We start from the raw sequence: 12,500 nt of genomic DNA on the forward strand, positions 1-12,500 counted from the left end.
CGCAGCTGGCTGCGTTCTTCATCGACCCGAGAACCGAGTGATCCACCGCTTAGAGTCGTGAAAAAGTGTTTGTTCAATTCCGTACAGTCAAAACCAAACGTTTCTGGCACTCGGCCAAACAGTGGCCAAGAAGGGCGCTTTTCAGCGCACGCTTGGACTCCAAAACTCTGCCGCGCCTTTTTCGGCTGCCGCAAATCGAGCAAACGGTGTGTTTCGGACGGCGTTTCGCTTCCGCTACTTGCGAGTGCTTTCGTGGTCCACCCCTCTATAAATACTCGGGAGGCGTCGAAGCCGGTTCTCCAAGCCGGACCCGTAGGTATCGTTGTGTGCTCGCTCTCATTGGCCCGCCTAACCAGAAAATGCCTGCGGTACACCCATTTGGATAAGAGTGCACGCAGATGCGGGCCTCGACGGCTACACATTTCCTCGGGCGGCCGCCTCCCGGCCTCCGTGGAGCGCGGGATGCACGGTCCCATCGACAAGCCTCTCCCGTTTTTACCGTGGCGTCGCGGTTCACCACGGCGGGCGGGTCGGTCTCCTCCGCATAAAAAGGGGGACCCCCGCTTTTTGTTCCACGAAATCGCACAAGCTTTTTTCGCATCCACGGTTTGCCACCGCACACCAAAATGCCGATCCGGCTGCCTACTTTAGCCAACAGGTGGAGCCAGGCGCGCCGTACTTGCGCGGCACTTCCCACGTCCACCGAAGTCGGTGCCAAGGACCACTTTCGGCGCCGGAGCCGCGTACGAGCCTACTCGAGGCGGAAGAACGAAGCCAGCAAGGGCCTGGCCGCAAGTGCGTTCAATTGTCGGGACGTCCAAGTCCCTCGTTCTTCCGTGCTTCCTCTTTCGGCAAGTCGTTGCGGCACCTTCCCAAAGCGCGCAGACCCGCTAATCGCGACGAGCGCGACGTGGCCGTGCCGCCTTTCCCTCGGCAGCAAGCAAAACGCCTCGCAACGTCGACGCTCCCCTAACCGCGATCTCGCACCGTGTTTCGTGTGGCGAATTCAAAAGCCGGCCGGCGCTGCTGCAACCATTACGGTCGGTACGCATACGCCGCGGAGGGCGGGACGGTCATCGGAGCGTGCGGTTCCTCCATCGAGTACTGCGCACCTCGGCCGTCGCATCGCCGTGCCATGACCGGCCGCGCGTCAACGCGAACCGGTGCCAGCGAGATCCCTCGCCTGCAAGAACCGACCGGCAGCCTCCGTCACCCGAGGACGCGGAGGCGCTTGCCGCGGACGGCGGGACGGTATGCACTGGTGCACAGCGGACCCGTCACATCGCCAGTTCCTTGACCGACCGCCGACGCTTGTGCCGTTCCTCTCGTACTTGGCAGTCGCCGCGCGATTGTCGGGTCTCGTTCTTGCACGCTCGAACGGTCGGGAGGGCACTCGGCTGGCGTTTCGGGAACGCGCAGCCTCGCCTTCTACCGACGTAACCACGACTCGCCGTTCGCGCTCCGCCGCTCCTGTTTACAGTACTAGGCGGTCCCGCAGCGGTCGGGTCGCGCATTTCGAGCGCTTCGAGCCACGGTGCAGTGGCGGGTCGAAAGCCGACCTATGAGTGCGTTGCGCCGTTTGTACCCGCGTCCGCCACCTGGCCGACCGTCCAAGGTCGCGGTGTTGGCGTCCGCTGGGCGCAACAATTTGTCACGGGGTGCCGCTCCACATTCAGGCAGCCCCGTGGGGAAAAGCCGACCCCGCGTCCAAACGGGGTCAGCGGCAGAAAGTGTCGGGCGCAGACGCAGCTGAGGCGCTCACCCTTCACAATCCGTTAATGATCCTTCCGCAGGTTCACCTACGGAAACCTTGTTACGACTTTTACTTCCTCTAAATGATCAAGTTTGGTCATCTTTCCAACAGACCGGCGCAACCGAAAGGCCGCGCCGGACATCGGTCCGAAGACCTCACTAAATCATTCAATCGGTAGTAGCGACGGGCGGTGTGTACAAAGGGCAGGGACGTAATCAACGCGAGCTTATGACTCGCGCTTACTGGGAATTCCTCGTTCAAGGGGAACAATTGCAAGCCCCTATCCCAATCACGAAAGAAGTTCCACGGGTTACCCAGTCTTTTCAGACAGGGATAAAGACACGCTGCTTCCTTCAGTGTAGCGCGCGTGCGGCCCCGGACATCTAAGGGCATCACAGACCTGTTATTGCTCTGTTTCGTGCGGCTAGGAGCCGCTTGTCCCTCTAAGAAGGTTGTAAGGTGCTGGGAACCCCGCACCTATTTAATAGGCTAGAGTCTCGTTCGTTATCGGAATTAACCAGACAAATCGCTCCACCAACTAAGAACGGCCATGCACCACCATCCACCGAATCAAGAAAGAGCTCTCAATCTGTCAATCCTCCCAGTGTCCGGGCCGGGTAAGTTTTCCCGTGTTGAGTCAAATTAAGCCGCAGGCTCCACTCCTGGTGGTGCCCTTCCGTCAATTCCTTTAAGTTTCAGCTTTGCAACCATACTTCCCCCGGAACCCAAATACTTTGGTTTCCCGGAAGCTGCCCGCCGAGTCATTTGAGTAACTCAGGCGGATCGCTGGTTGGCATCGTTTATGGTCAGAACTAGGGCGGTATCTGATCGCCTTCGAACCTCTGACTTTCGTTCTTGATCAATGAAAACATTCTTGGCAAATGCTTTCGCAGTAGTTCGTCTTGCGACGGTCCAAGAATTTCACCTCTAGCGCCGCAATACGAATGCCCCCGTCCGTCCCTCTTAATCATTACCTCGTATTCCAAAAACCAACAGAACAGAAACGAGGTCTTGTTCTATTATTCCATGCAAGTTTATTCAGGCGACTCGCCTGCGTTGAGCACTCTAATTTTTTCAAAGTAAAAGCACCGGCCATCTCGAGGCACACAATGAAGTGCACCAAGAAAGAACCGGCATGATGTTCAGTCCGAGCCGTCGCATCGGGTAGATGCACTACTCGTCTGGAACTGAGATCCAACTACGAGCTTTTTAACCGCAGCAGCTTTAGTATACGCTATTGGAGCTGGAATTACCGCGGCTGCTGGCACCAGACTTGCCCTCCAATTGATCCTCGTTAAAGGATTTAGAGTGTACTCATTTCAATTACGGGGCCTCAAAAGAGTCCCGTATTGTTATTTTTCGTCACTACCTCCCCGTGCCGGGAGTGGGTAATTTGCGCGCCTGCTGCCTTCCTTGGATGTGGTAGCCGTTTCTCAGGCTCCCTCTCCGGAATCGAACCCTGATTCTCCGTTACCCGTAACAACCATGGTAAGCAAGTAACCTACCATCGAAAGTTGATAAGGCAGACACTTGAAAGAAACGTCGCCGGCTCGTGGCCATGCGATCAGCACAAAGTTATCCAGAGTCACCACACAATACGGGCCGAAACCCGATCGATCTTGGTCTAATAAAAGCACCCGTTACCCAAAGGGCTCCAGGCTCACTGCATGTATTAGCTCTAGAATTGCCACAGTTATCCAAGTAGGAAGAAACGATCTAAGGAACCATAACTGATTTAATGAGCCATTCGCGGTTTCGCCTTATTTCGGCATGTACTTAGACATGCATGGCTTAATCTTTGAGACAAGCATATGATTACTGGCAGGATCAACCAGGTAATCGTTCGACTGCGCGTCCGTCCTCGCCCTCGGCGGGCCGGACGCAGTCTGTGTGCGGCGGAGGCCACCTTCAGGCGCCCCAACACGCTTATTTTGCACTCCGAGATGACGGCGTTCGAGCTCGCTACGGCACAACCTTCCCGAAAGACGAGTGGGAGCCGTGCGGCAAGAAGCACGTTCATGCTCGCTCTTTTTCGTTGCATCGACTCGGTCGCGCCGTGCGGGTTGCCCAAGCCCGCTGCACTGTCGGTGGACCGGCCGGAACTAGCAACGGAGCCGAGACTGCAAAGCCGCCAGACGACGGGTCACGCCCGCGTCTTCGGCGCTTTCGCATCTGAATCGCCCGAGGACGACACGGAACACACCTCGATATCGTGGTAAAACGGCACCGTCCGACAACCAGCCCCTAACGCATCAAGCGGATGAGGCTGCAGACGACTGCCGTGGATTCCCCTGGAGCAGACCCGAGGACACGCTTGACGAGGCCGAAGCCCGCCGCATATCAGACACCCGGTCGCTTTCGCGTACGCCGCTCACGAGAACCCCCACATAATAGCAGCGATAAGTACCCAGACCTCCTTGGGCCCTAATACGAGCGTACTCGAGAAAATTTCACCGCGGGTGTGCCCCGAAACGTGTGGCATGTTGAGCGTGCCACAAGTCTACGTCGCTCTCAAACCCGCCGAGGTCGTAGAATTTGCGACCCTACTCACGAAATTCCCACCGAGGATACGGCCGCAAACGTACCGCACCTTGGGTAGGCCACGAGTTTGTGCAACACTACGCTGACGGCACAGCACCGAGGTCGTGCGCGCACGCACGGAAAAATTCCGCCGCGGTTTCTGCCGAAAACGTGAGGCACCACGACTCTCCGCAAGTTCGCGTCGACTGCGAAAGACCGAAGTCGTGAACGACGTGTCCGCTACTCGCCGCCGACACGCTGGACACCAAACGTACAACGACTCGACGGCGTCGTAGAGGCCCACGACGCGGTTTTCCTTAACGACGTCTCGGCGTGGCACCGACAGGTTAGAACGGCCGACCAACGTTCCCTGTCCGCCGTTCGGCTCAGTCGAAGGGCTCGGCGACTTCGGCAACGCTGCGAAGCCGCACGGTGACGCACGCCATGTCCCCATTTTTTTTTTTCTTTCTGCGTCTGCCGGGGTGCCCCTATAATAGCAGCGATAAGCACCCAGACCGCCGTGGGTCGCTCGCCCCGGCTGACGTGGTTTTTCGTACTCCTGCGGCGGTCGCCGTCAAGCACGTCCAAATACGCTACTTTCGTGGGCGCATTCACGCTCTTTCGCTTCGCCGGAGTGCCAGCACTCACTCTGCCAAAAACGGCGAACATCCGAGCGGCGGTTCCCACTTTTGCGTCGGCGTCGCAAACCCCGCCCCGGCAGACGAGGTTTGCCGTACTCGTGCGACGGTGGCCGGCGGGCACGTCGAAAGACGCCGATATCGTGCGCGAATTGGCGCACCTTGGCTTCACCGGAGTGCCGCCACTGACTCCTCCAAAAACGGCGAAGATCCGAGCGGCGCTTCCCACTTTCGCATCGGCGTCCCGAACTCCGCCCCGGCTGACGCGGTTTACCGTACTCGTGCGACGGTCGCCGGCGAGCACGTGGAAAGACGCCGATATCGTGCCCGAATCGGCTCCGTTCGGCTTCGCCGGAGTGCCAGCACTGGCTCGGCGAAAGACGACGAACATCCGAGCGACGGTTCTCACTATTGCGTACGCGTCGCAAACCCCGCCCCGGCAGACGCACTTTGCCGTACTCGTGCGACGGTCGCCGGCGAGCACGTAGAAAGACGCCGATATCGTGCCGGAATCGGCCCCGTTTGGCTTCGCCGGAGTGCCAGCACTCACTCGGCCACAAACGGCGAACATCCGAGCGGCGGTTCCCACTTAGCCGTCGGCGTCCCGAACTCCGCCCCGGCAGACGCGGTTGCCGAGCTCGTGCGACTAGCGACCGCGAAGCCGTCTCGCGACGCCGCTTTCGTGCGCGGCTCCCACTGCGACCTGGGTCACCCGAGGTCGACGAGCAAAAAAGAATGTCGAAAAAAATTTTTTTTTTTTTTTGCGTCTGCCGGGGTGCCCCTATAATAGCAGCGATAAGCACCCAGACCGCCATGGGTCGCTCGCCCCGGCTGACGTGGTTTTTCGTTTTCCTGCGGTGGTCGTCGTCAAGCACGTCCAAACACGCCACTTTCGTGGGCGCATTCGCGCTCTTTCGCTTCGCCGGAGTGCCAGCACTCACTCTGCCAAAAACGGCGAACATCCGAGCGGCGGTTCCCACTTTTGCGTCGGCGTCGCAAACCCCGCCCCGGCAGACGAGGTTTGCCGTACTCGTGCGACGGTGGCCGGCGGGCACGTCGAAAGACGCCGATATCGTGCGCGAATTGGCGCACCTTGGCTTCACCGGAGTGCCGCCACTGACTCCTCCAAAAACGGCGAAGATCCGAGCGGCGCTTCCCACTTTCGCATCGGCGTCCCGAACTCCGCCCCGGCTGACGCGGTTTACCGTACTCGTGCGACGGTCGCCGGCGAGCACGTGGAAAGACGCCGATATCGTGCCCGAATCGGCTCCGTTCGGCTTCGCCGGATTGCCAGCACTGGCTCGGCGAAAGACGACGAACATCCGAGCGACGGTTCTCACTATTGCGTACGCGTCGCAAACCCCGCCCCGGCAGACGCACTTTGCCGTACTCGTGCGACGGTCGCCGGCGAGCACGTAGAAAGACGCCGATATCGTGCCGGAATCGGCCCCGTTTGGCTTCGCCGGAGTGCCAGCACTCACTCGGCCACAAACGGCGAACATCCGAGCGGCGGTTCCCACTTAGCCGTCGGCGTCCCGAACTCCGCCCCGGCAGACGCGGTTGCCGAGCTCGTGCGACTAGCGACCGCGAAGCCGTCTCGCGACGCCGCTTTCGTGCGCGGCTCCCACTGCGACCTGGGTCACCCGAGGTCGACGAGCAAAAAAGAATGTCGAAAAAAATTTTTTTTTTTTTTTTGCGTCTGCCGGGGTGCCCCTATATTAGCAGCGATAAGCACCCAGACCGCCATGGGTCGCTCGCCCCGGCTGACGTGGTTTTTCGTTTTCCTGCGGTGGTCGTCGTCAAGCACGTCCAAACACGCCACTTTCGTGGGCGCATTCGCGCTCTTTCGCTTCGCCGGAGTGCCAGCACTCACTCTGCCAAAAACGGCGAACATCCTAGTGGCGGTTCCCACTTTTGCGTCGGCGTCGCCAACCCCGCCCCGGCATACGCGGTTTGCCGTACTCGTGCGGCGGTGGCCGGCGGGCACGTCGAAAGACACCGATATCGTGCGCGAGTCGATGCTTCTTGGTCTCGCAGGAGGGCCGCCACTCACTCCTGCAAAAACGGCGAAGATCCGAGCGGCGCTTCCCACTTTTTCGTCGGCGTCGCAAACCTCGCCCCGGCAGACGCGCTTTGCCGTACTCGTGCGACGGTCGCCGGCGAGCACGTCGAAATACGCCGATATCGTGCCCGAATCGGCCCCGTTTCGCTTCGCCGGAGTGCCAGCACTCGCTCGGCCAAAGACGACGAACATCCGAGCGACGGTTCCCACTATTGCGTACGCGTCGCGAACCCCGCCCCGGCAGACGCGGTTTGCCGTACTCGTGCGGCGGTGGCCGGCGGGCACGTCGAAAGACGCCGATATCGTGCACGAATTGGCGCTCCTTGGCTTCACCGGAGTGCCAGCACTCACTCGGCCAAAAACGGCGAACATCCGAGCAGCGGTACCCACTTAGCCGTCGGCATCCCGAACTCCGCGCCGGCTGACGCGGTTGCCGAGCTCGTGCGACTAGCGACCGCGAACGCGTCTCGCGACGCCGCTTTCGTGCGCGGCTCCCATTGCGACCTGGGTTACCCGAGCTCGACCAGCAAAAAAGAAGGTCGAAAATTTTTTTTTTTTTTCTGCGTCTGCCGGGGTGCCCCTATAATAGCAGCGATAAGCACCCAGACCGCCGTGTGTCGCTCGCCCCGGCTGACGTGGTTTTTCGTACTCCTGCAGCGGTCGCCGTCACGCACGTCCAAATACGCCACTTTCGTGGGCGCATTCGCGCTCTTTCGCGTCGCCGGAGTGCCAGCACTCACTCTGCCAAAAACGGCCAACATCCGAGCGGCGGTTCCCACTTTTGCGTCGGCGTCGTAAACCCCGCCCCGGCAGACGCGGTTTGCCCTACTCGTGCGACGGTCGCCGGCGAGCGCGTCGAAAGACGCCGATATCGTGCGCTAATTGGCGCTCCTTGGCTTCTCCGGAGTGCCGCCACTCACTCCTCCAAAAACGGCGAAGATCCGAGCGGCGTTCTCCACTTTCGCATCGGCGTCCCGAACTCCGCCCGGGCTGACGCGGTTTACCGTACTCGTGCGACGGTCGCCGGCGGGCACGTCGAAAGACGCCGATATCGTGCCGTAATCGGCCCCGTTTGGCTTCGCCCGTGTGCCAGCACTCACTCGGCCAAAAACGGCGAACATCCGAGCAGCGTTTCCCACTTTCGCATCGGCGTCCCGAAGCCCGCCCCGGCAGACGCGGTTTGCCCTACTCGAGCGACGGTCGCCGGCGATCACGTCGAAAGGCGCCGAATTCGTGCACGAATCGATGCTTCTTGGTCTCGCAGCAGGGCCGCCACTCACTCCTGCAAAAACGGCGAAGATCCGAGTTGCGCTTCCCACTTTTTCGTCGGCGTCCCGAACTACGCCCCGGCTGACGCGGTTTACCGTACTCGTGCGACGGTCGCCGGCGGGCACTTCAAAATACGCCGATTTCGTGGGCGCATTCACGCTGTTTCGCTTCCCCGGAGTGCCAACACTCACTCTGCCGAAAGCGGCGATCATCCGAGCGGCGGTTCCCACTTTTGCGTCGGCTTCGCAAACGGCGCCCCGGCAGACGCGCTCGTGCGACGTACTCGTGCGACGGTCGCCGGCGAGCACGTCGAAAGACGCCGATATCGTGCTCGAATCGACCCCGTTTCGCTTCGCCGGAGTGCTGCCAGTCACGGCGCAGAAAACGGCGAACAAGTGTTTTTTTTTTTTTTTTCCTAGAATTTGTGTTATAGAAGGCACATTTGATATCGGACGATAATTTTCAACTTTATCACGAGCACCGATTTTCGTGTAGAGGTTTGCAAGTTTATGGGAATTTCTCCACTTGGAATAATGCGATTTAGTAGTACTACGAGAACTTCATGGATGTACTCAAGGGTACGGGGCAAGTCAGTTACGTCAACACCTGCAGATTTTTTACACTTCAAACTGAAAATTGTTGGTTGTGAGTCCTCGTGTGATATTAAAGGCCGATTCGCTAACACATAGAACAAAGAAAGAAAGGAAGAAAAAACGCCCGCGCTCGCTCAAGAAACCTGGGTTCGCAACAAGTGGCAACAACAAGCAACCGAGCGAGTGCGCCAAAACCCGTGGCGGCCGAACAAACGCGAAGTCCCAACCGCGTCAGCCGGGGCGGCACGGGACAGGAAAAATCACTTCAGCCGGGGCGGCGGGGCACCGAATAAACCTCGTCACCTCGTCGCAGGATAAAAGAGGAAACAAAAAGTCTAAACAGCGTCTGCTGGAGCGAATGCGTAATAAAACAACAACAACAACAAAAAAAAAAACACCCGCGCTCAAGAAGTCTGCAATCACCACAAAAGGCGACTGTGACCGAGCAGCGTCAGCCGGGGCCGTGCGGAAACGGAAAAACCGCGACTACCGGGGCGTCGAGGCACCGAAAAATCCACTTCAGCCGCGGCGAAAAAAAAAAACAAAAAGAAAGACGGAGGGGGGGGGGGGAACCACGTCTGCCGGGGCGAAGGAAAAAAAAAAAACGCGTCTGCCGGGGCGAGCCCGGGTGCGGCACCACCGGGAAAACTGTGGCAAACAGACATGGCGATCGAGTGAGTGGGCCGCCAGCCAGGCTCAGCCAAAAAGTGCAAAGTCCGAACTGCGTCAGCCGGGGCGGCAAAAACCACGTCAGCCGGGGCGGCGCAAAAAACCGCGTCTGCCGGGGCGGCACGAAACCGCGTCAGCCGGGGCGGCGCGAAAACTGCGTCAGCCGGGGCGAAAGAAAAAAAAAAACGCGTCTGCCGGGGCGAGCCCGGGTGCGGCACCACCGGGAAAACTGTGGCAAACAGACATGGCGATCGAGTGAGTGGGCCGCCAGCCAGGCACAGCCGAAAAGTGCAAAGTCCGAACCGTGTCAGCCGGGGCGGCAAAAAACCGCGTCAGCCGGGGCGGCGCAAAAAACCGCGTCTGCCGGGGCGGCACGAAACCGCGTCAGCCGGGGCGGCGCGAAAACTGTGTCAGCCGGGGCGAGCCCGGGTGCGGCACCACCGGGAAAACTGTGGCAAACAGACATGGCGATCGAGTGAGTGGGCCGCCAGCCAGGCTCAGCCAAAAAGTGCCAAGTCCGAACTGCGTCAGCCGGGGCGGCAAAAAACCGCGTCAGCCGGGGCGGCGCAAAAAACCGCGTCTGCCGGGGCGGCGCGAAAACCGCGTCTGCCGGGGCGGCGCGAAAACTGCGTCAGCCGGGGCGAAAGAAAAAAAAAACGCGTCTGCCGGGGCGAGCCCGGGTGCGGCACCACCGGGAAAACTGTGGCAAACAGACATGGCGATCGAGTGAGTGGGCCGCCAGCAAGGCTCAGCCAAAAAGTGCTAAGTCCGAACTGCGTCAGCTGGGGCGGCAAAAAACCGCGTCTGCCGGGGCGGCACGAAACCGCGTCAGCCGGGGCGGCGCGAAAACCGCGTCTGCCGGGGCGGCACGAAACCGCGTCAGCCGGGGCGGCGCGAAAACTGCGTCAGCCGGGGCGAGCCCGGGTGCGGCACCACCGGGAAAACTGTGGCAAACAGACATGGCGATCGAGTGAGTGGGCCGCCAGCCAGGCACAGCCGAAAAGTGCTAAGTCCGAACTGCGTCAGCCGGGGCGGCAAAAACCGCGTCAGCCGGGGCGGCGCGAAAACCGCGTCTGCCGGGGCGGCACGAAACCGCGTCAGCCGGGGCGGCGCGAAAACTGCGTCAGCCGGGGCGAGCCCGGGTGCGGCACCACCGGGAAAACTGTGGCTAACAGACATGGCGATCGAGTGAGTGGGCCACCAGCCAGGCTCAGCCAAAAAGTGCTAAGTCCGAACTGCGTCAGCCGGGGCGGCAAAAACCGCGTCAGCCGGGGCGGCGCAAAAAACCGCGTCTGCCGGGGCGGCACGAAACCGCGTCAGCCGGGGCGGCGCGAAAACTGCGTCAGCCGGGGCGAAAGAAAAAAAAAAACGCGTCTGCCGGGGCGAGCCCGGGTGCGGCACCACCGGGAAAACTGTGGCAAACAGACATGGCGATCGAGTGAGTGGGCCGCCAGCCAGGCACAGCCGAAAAGTGCCAAGTCCGAACTGCGTCAGCCGGGGCGGCAAAAAACCGCGTCAGCCGGGGCGGCGCAAAAAACCGCGTCTGCCGGGGCGGCACGAAACCGCGTCAGCCGGGGCGGCGCGAAAACTGCGTCAGCCGGGGCGAGCCCGGGTGCGGCACCACCGGGAAAACTGTGGCAAACAGACATGGCGATCGAGTGAGTGGGCCGCCAGCCAGGCTCAGCCAAAAAGTGCCAAGTCCGAACTGCGTCAGCCGGGGCGGCGCAAAAAACCGCGTCTGCCGGGGCGGCGCGAAAACCGCGTCTGCCGGGGCGGCGCGAAAACTGCGTCAGCCGGGGCGAAAGAAAAAAAAAACGCGTCTGCCGGGGCGAGCCCGGGTGCGGCACCACCGGGAAAACTGTGGCAAACAGACATGGCGATCGAGTGAGTGGGCCGCCAGCAAGGCTCAGCCAAAAAGTGCCAAGTCCGAACTGCGTCAGCCGGGGCGGCAAAAAACCGCGTCTGCCGGGGCGGCACGAAACCGCGTCAGCCGGGGCGGCGCGAAAACCGCGTCTGCCGGGGCGGCACGAAACCGCGTCAGCCGGGGCGAGCCCGGGTGCGGCACCACCGGGAAAACTGTGGCAAACAGACATGGCGATCGAGTGAGTGGGCCGCCAGCCAGGCACAGCCGAAAAGTGCTAAGTCCGAACTGCGTCAGCCGGGGCGGCAAAAACCGCGTCAGCCGGGGCGGCGCAAAAACCGCGTCTGCCGGGGCGAATGCAAAAAAAACAAAGAAAAAAGCCCGCGCTTAATCAAAAGAAAACAAAGAAAAAAGCTTGCGCTTAATCAAAAGAAAACAAACAAAAAAAGTTCGCGCTTAAGCCTGGCGGTGGAACCACCGGGGCAAACAGACCTGGCGATCGAGTGAGTGGGCCGCCAGCCGGGGTGAGCCAAAAAGTGCAAAGTCGGAACCGCGTCAGCCGGGGCGGCGCGAAAACCGCGTCAGCCGGGGCGGCGCAAAAACTGCGTCAGCCGGGGCGGCACGGAAAAACGAAAACCGCGTCAGCCGGGGCGGCACGGAAAAACGAAAACCACGTCAGCCGGGGCGACATCAAAATGAGGAAAAAAAAAAAACTGCCTTAGGACACCTGCGTACACTTTCATGCGTTTGGGCATATCTCTCTGTAACACGCGCGCCCCTCGTTACGCGCGGCACTCTGTTTTCTCCGACACCCATATTTCGGCGGCATGTGGCACGCGCGCCCGTCCCTACGCACGGCACACCGCAGTGCTTTCTCGATATTTTTCTTTTCCTCCAACACCGTCATCTATAGGCTTTTAGTGACCTGTTGCTCGTGGCAAAAGTTCGCTAGCTCTGACACCTCTTGCATGCGCACCGTTTTTGCGCACGGTGCTATGCCGCAAAGCACGGCAGTCGCATGCGTTTCTCTCAGGCACCTCTTTTTTGACACAACGCTGTGGTGCTTAGAAACACACCCGCCGCTTTTGCGCACAGAACTCCACCGTACAGCACGGTAGTCACGTTTGTTCCACAC

General features: G+C 60.4%; 2 non-coding genes across 2 annotated transcripts in view; both read right to left on the reverse strand.

Annotated features, from left to right (window-relative positions):
- Window positions 1-57, reverse strand: part of LOC142792756 (5.8S ribosomal RNA) — a 153-nt gene extending 96 nt beyond the window's left edge. Inside the window, exon 1 of the ribosomal RNA XR_012891178.1 lies at window positions 1-57. This exon is cut by the window's left edge and continues 96 nt beyond it. This is a non-coding gene — a ribosomal RNA (5.8S ribosomal RNA).
- A 1,719-nt stretch (window positions 58-1,776) lies between these two features.
- LOC142792768 (small subunit ribosomal RNA) lies at window positions 1,777-3,591 on the reverse strand. The gene has a single exon (XR_012891190.1). It is a non-coding gene; the product is annotated as a small subunit ribosomal RNA (ribosomal RNA).
- Window positions 3,592-12,500: the final 8,909 nt, after the last annotated feature.

Source organism: Rhipicephalus microplus, unplaced genomic scaffold (assembly GCF_043290135.1).
Source record: "Rhipicephalus microplus isolate Deutch F79 unplaced genomic scaffold, USDA_Rmic scaffold_244, whole genome shotgun sequence".
NCBI classification, from domain to species: Eukaryota; Metazoa; Arthropoda; class Arachnida; order Ixodida; family Ixodidae; genus Rhipicephalus; species Rhipicephalus microplus.